A 6,500-nucleotide genomic window follows, 5' to 3' on the forward strand; every position below is an offset into this window, starting at 1 on the left:
TGTTATTAGATGTATTATTTTCCAAGTAGAGGAAAAAAACATAGTTTATATTGTCATCCAGAATAATTGATCAAACTGTATTTTTTCTTAGTAAATCAGAAAATTGTTTTTAAATGACACTTTATTAGTAATTGAATACAAATTGCTAAGATTTATGCAAATCTAAAAAATATTCTCTAAAGTTGTTTTCATGTGTAATATTTGTAAAGTTTTCCGTAGCCTGCTTTTTGACCACCTCTATTTCAAGCCTCATTGCTCTTCCACAAACTTCCATCTTTATTCCTGTGTAGCAACATTAGCGATTTTATATTTTGCTGAGTGCTAAAAACTAACTTGTCCGAAATTCGTCCTCTATAGATTCAACTTCAAGGAAAGGGAATGGTTTCTTATAGTGCTCCAAGAAAATCATCTAGTCCTTGTCAAACATGACACATTGATGCTGGTACATCCATCCCACACTTTATATCCAATTACACCAGAAGATGGAGAGAGGTAGTAAATTCCACCACTACTATGTCAGGTTGTCCACAAGGCTCCAACCCCTGAGCACAACATGAGAAGGGTGCTGCTATTGCCTACCACAACAGTGAGTTACCAGGACACAGCTCAGACCATATTGTTCTTATATCCATAACCTGCACTCAACAGGGAGAATGGTGATGATTTCTGGGTCTGATTTGCTGGATTTTTATGGTAAAGCCAAGAGTAGGTCACCTGCTACTGATTCTATGTCCATAGTTTTCTCCAGTGAACACCACTCCAGGTGGCCAAATGTTTGTGTGGGCTGCTTGGCCATCTGTCCTTGTTGGCACAATATTCACTGAGAAACTAATAATCAAGGGCACCCTTCGTTGTAATACAGTTGATTATTCAAAAAACTATGAAAGATACGTTGTTCATTTTTTATGTCTTCTTTTTGGATCCTGCCTATTATTTCAACATTGTCTTGGATGGCTTGAAAATAGAGCAAGTCCTTCAAAGTTAGTAGTAAATCACAGTTTTGCATACAAAATAAACTTTGTTTTATGAGGAGTACATTATTTTTGTAAAAAATATTATAATCTGAAGTAATTGTTAGTTAATTTTTTTTTCAGCCCAGAGGTCTTTTATTTTATTATTTTATTTATTTTAACACCTATGATGCCATGAATTCATAGGGAATAGGTTCCAGCAGCTCCGGCTCCTTCCCGTTGGTTCTCACAAAGTGAGCTTCTCTGGGTGGAGCAGGCTGGCACTTCAGTTGAACTCAGGTACCTTTCTCTTCGGCTTCTTTTCTTTTCTGATCATTTTCCTTCACGTGTTTCAGGAAGCTATCTCGGCTCTTAGAGTGCTTAATGTGCTCAATACGCACATTAATTCTCTTGGCAAGAATCTTGCCCTTAACTTGTTTGTTTACAACAATGCCAACAGCATGCTGGGGAACACTGTAGACTCTTCCAGTTTTGCCATGGTAACACTTGTGGGGCATTCCTTTTTGAACAGTACCCATTCCCTTGATGTCTACGATATCACCTTTCTTGCAGAGTTGCATATACGTGGCCAAAGGAACAACTGCATGTTTTCTAAAAGGCCTAGAGAACATATATCGGGTGCCTCTCCTCTTTCCCTTTGTGTTCATCATTTTGGCGAATTACTGGTAGATGGCGGTTCTGGCCGTTAGGTTATATTTTTCAAGTACATATTGACTCCCAAATGAACTGTTTCGACCAGGGAAGTGATTCAAATATTATTATTTCTCGGGCACCCATGATAGATACAGTACTTATAAACAAATTTCCTGCTTTCTTGAACTTAAATTTCCTGGAGGGATACAGAAATTAAATAAACATACAATATATTTTGGTGTAAAGATAAACGAAGCAGTAAATGGAAGGATAGGTTAGACCAGTTAGTGAAGTTTTTATGAACTGATGATAATACTGAAGGTAACGTTCATGTTTTAAGGTGAATGATCAAATGGTAAATATAAAATGAACAGTTCCAGTTACAGTTGCTAGTTTTTCCACTGCAAAGATACTGTTTCATGAAGTAAACTCTGTTTCCCTAAATTGATTTTAATTGCATATTCAAATCAGCAGCTTTCAAATATAGAAATGTATTTTGGGAAAATACCTTTAACATCAAGAATAGAAAATATGATTGAATATATGATTTCTTACTATACATACAGCATTTCTATAAAATTCTAATGTAATTTAAAATATCTGTAAAAGAAAAGTGAATATATCAAAATGATCTTAGAAGGAATTTTCAAGTCTGTAATAGAAGGGTGCTATTATTTGGTCTTTTTCTGTTTTATTTCAAAGTGGCCTAATACATTCAACTAGTTTCTGGATACTCTATGTCTTTCTCATATCATTACTCTACAGCTACTGCTGAGAAGTAGCATTACAATATCAGCTTGCACTGAGAAGCTATTTACACCACTGGAAACTATGAAAATTTGGAAGTAGTGACAGGTATTTCTAAAGACTCTTTTGAATTGCCATGTTTACTTATTTGGTAATGTTTTCCAAAGACAGTGCCCTTAGTTTTAGTAATACGTTAAAATTAGTATTCAATGATTTGTTAGACCCATGCTATCCACTGAAATACAATCTACCAAATGCTAATATCCATTAACATTGGGGAATGAGTATGGGAAAATACGTTTCTAATGTGCACAAAAAATACAATCTTAGGGCCCCACAGTTGCTATGCCAAAGGGAAAGTTAAGTCTGAGAGATGAGTCACCAATACTTCTTACTTTTGTTCCCAGATAGCTGTCATTTCACCTGTTTATTTCATCTTATGTAAAATGTAAATTTACTGGGCGTGAGACAATGCATAACTGACTTTTTCTTCTACTCCCTCTTTTAACATGTTTACTTTATCTTATGTAATATGTAACTTTACTTAGCAGGAGACAATGCATAAGTGACCTTTTCTTCTGCTCTGCTTTTTCATGTGTAAAAAAAAAAAAATGTAGATTTAATGAGGCTAATCAGGGTCTCACAAGAATGTAACCATTTGTTTCACTGCCTACCCTCCCTCTCTGTTTCTTCCCTCTTGCTTGCTCTTTCTCCTTTAAATACTGAAGTTCCCACAACCTGCTGTGGAAAAAGCATCGGTCACAGACACCTCTGTGATATGGTTTGGCTGTGTCCCCACGCGAATCTCATCTGAATTCCCACATGTTATGGGAGGGACTCGGTGGAGGTAATTGAATGATAGGGGCAGGTCTTTCTCATGCTGTTCTCGTGAGAGTGAATAGTTCTCACGAGATCTGGTGGCTTTATAAGGCAGAGTTTTCCTGCACAACCTCTTTTTTTGGCTGCTGCCATCCACGTAAGATGTGACTTGCTCCTCCTTGCCTTCCACCATGATTGTGAGGCTTCCCCAGCCACGAGGAACTGTAAGTCCATTAAACCTGTTTCCTTTTTAATCTGCCCAGTCTTGGGTATGTCTTTATTAGCAGCGTGAAAATGGACTAATACACCTTGTGATTTGTGCTTTTTTTTTCCCACCCCAGGGATGTTCTCAACATTAGCTAAATAAACCTCTAATTGCTTGAGACTTGCTGCAGACACTTTCTGTTTTACACTAGTAAGTTGAAATTGCAGTTTCAGAAATGAGATAGTCTGAGAAAATAGTGATGCTGTTAACTTAGTAATTGACACAAAAGAATTTTTTTTGTAATATATACATACTAAAACTCAGCTTTTAATATTATGATTCACTTACATCAAAAAACAGGTAGTACCTAATGGTTCAGAAATACATCACTTATATGTACTTGCTTGGGTTTACATTATTAATTTCATGTTTTTATATATCTATTATAGAAGAAAGGAAATAGCAATAATTATAACTGAAGAAGAGTAATTCTTAGAAGAAACTATTCACTTACCAAAAAGTTGTTTTCTCTAAAAAAGTGAATTTGGGCAATGTAAGGAATATCAACCTATTTAAATGCCCCTAGTAAGTGATAAAAGAAGACAACAACACAGTGAAGTCTATGGTCTTAAATAAACAGAATATAAAAGCATGTCCAGTGATGTACATCCAGAGTCACTGATAAGATTATTACAGCCTCAGATCACAAACATATCTAAAGTCTTACTTCACCCAGAAGTATAGTACTTCATTAGGTTGGTGTAAAAGTCGTTGTAGTTTTTGCCATTAAAGGTAATGACAAAAATTTATATATTGTCCAATATCAATGAAAATTTCTAAAAGTGAGAAGACTTTGTAAGCCACTCAAATTTCATAAATGCAGTATTATTCAAGTAAGGGTGTTGCTACATATATAATAATTATCTGAAATTTGTGAATTTTGTAGATAACATTGTAGAATGGTTAGTATGTAAAAAGCGTAGCAGAATCTCACAACAAGCAATGCTTACTTATTTAATTGTGGCATTTCAGTGTCTCATAAATCAAAAGATAAGCCTTCAATGTTCCTGAGATCATGAGGTTTGTCAAGTGAGTAAATTGAATTAGCATGATCAACATGCATGATCCAGAAGTTAACACATTTCAGCTTAGATATTAAATTCGAAAGGGTCAGATCAGCATCAACTTATAATTTTACAGATTCATAGATTCAACTACAGGAAGAAAAACCTTGACAGACTATGCAGTTCAAAATTGATTAGGATAATATTTAGGAAATCTCACAGAAGTTCTTAGGATCTGACATCAAGTGGGCATGAGTACTTACCTCCAGGACAAAGAGATTTTTAATTGATTTTGAAAATTAGAAAATTAGTCAAATATATCTGACCTTGTGGTCTATCCATTCTTCTGTGATGCTTGGTTTTGTTGAAGGAAGTAGTGGCTTTTTGACCTAGACCAACTTTCTTATATTTCATCATATGCTTGTCAGAAAAAATTTGTCAGGCTCTGCAACTGTTTATCTTTCTCTCAGGCTGTATTGCAGATGCTCTAATTCCCTGGGAGAATATGTATTCATTTCTTTTTTGCTATCAATCTATGTCTAACAAATGCTATATTTCTAGAAGATGCTATGCTGGGCATTTTGTGACTTTCACTTAGCATGAAACATTGTAATGTACTGTTCAGGACAGTATTCCTTTGCATACCCTGGCAGAAATATTATTTTCAGTTCTAAGTATGCTAGATTCCTTAATAAAAAACTTTTTAAAGCAGTGTGTTTAAATTAGAGTAAGATAAGCTGTTTAAATGTTAATATGTAAGAAACAAATTTTGGACTTAAAAGAAAACCTTGAAGTAAATTGAAATTTTATTTTAAGTGTTTTTTTTTAGCAAGCCAAAATTGATTTGATTGACTAGTCCTACATTTCACAGTGAATACCTTAGGGACATGCATTCGTTTATTACTTGTGAGATTTTATTTTTACTTTCTGACAGCTCTCACTCCCTTGTTTTTCACAGCTACAATTAACACTCATTTCTATTAGCACACATGTCCTCTTGTCAGCCTTGTATTTTACTTTTCCCATATATATGATTTATCTAACAATAAACTGCTACAAAGACTGGCATGAACATCTGTATAATTTATGTCTGAATATATTGGTCAGTTGATTTATTATTATCCTACTGTACTAATGATCAAATGGATTATGTGCAGACCTAAGTTAAAAGTTTCTGGCCAGCCATCCTTTCACATGATATTTTTATGAAGAGCTTCCCTCTTTATGGTGGCCGTCAATGTATATGAAGTGGTCTGTGAGCTGACCCTTGACTGATTATACTAGCATTCTTTCCTTTAAAAAATATTCAAATACATGTAATTAATATTTACTGCATTTCAACCCCATCATTGGAAAGGTCTCTAGTCTGGTACAAAACAGAAATGACTTTTAAAAAATGGTTCCAGTGCTTGGACGGATGATAAAGAATAATCCAAGGACTAACTTCAAAATACAGTTACAAACTCCTCAAACTCAGAATTTCACATTAGCATCAAAATTTAAATGACACTTTTCCCTCCAAAAGAACTCGAGCAGTTTTACAAAGATTCTAGAGGTGAGTCTTATTCAAACTCCCAGGATCTCTGTAGATACGAGTTTTCTTATTATTCCTACTTTGCAGGTAGTTGAGTTTGTTGTAGCTTGGATGGTTAAATAAAGTCTTTCTCATAGGTATCTTAGGAATATTTAAGAAATAGTTATATAATGGAGTTTAGTTTTTCAAGCCTCAGAGTTTTGCCTTTCCTCTACACTCTTTATTTCTTTTTGAGGAATTGAGTAGGTCTGGTTGCAAAGACATTAAAAAATAGGATGTTTCTGCTACAATACAAATTTCCTGATTGTGATGTATTGTTTAACCTTATTCAGTAAAATGCAACATCTTATGGGACTTCTGTGAAACAAGTACCTGCGCCAAGAATAGTTTTAGAAAAAAAGAAAAGGTAAGAATAAAACAAAATGAAAACAGATTTGAAAGCTAGTGTCACAGCCTGGATGTAGAAAATTAAAAGTCAGCTCCTTTCATTGGTAAAGAAAAATAGCAATTTATCTTACCATGCATTG

General features: G+C 34.5%; 1 pseudogene; it reads right to left on the bottom strand.

The window, feature by feature from the left end:
- Window positions 1-1,135: 1,135 nt before the first annotated feature.
- LOC108531866 (60S ribosomal protein L21 pseudogene) lies at window positions 1,136-1,634 on the bottom strand (annotated as a pseudogene).
- Window positions 1,635-6,500: the final 4,866 nt, after the last annotated feature.

Source organism: Rhinopithecus bieti, unplaced genomic scaffold (genome assembly GCF_001698545.2).
Source record: "Rhinopithecus bieti isolate Rb0 unplaced genomic scaffold, ASM169854v2 scaffold_566, whole genome shotgun sequence".
NCBI classification, from domain to species: domain Eukaryota; kingdom Metazoa; phylum Chordata; class Mammalia; order Primates; family Cercopithecidae; genus Rhinopithecus; species Rhinopithecus bieti.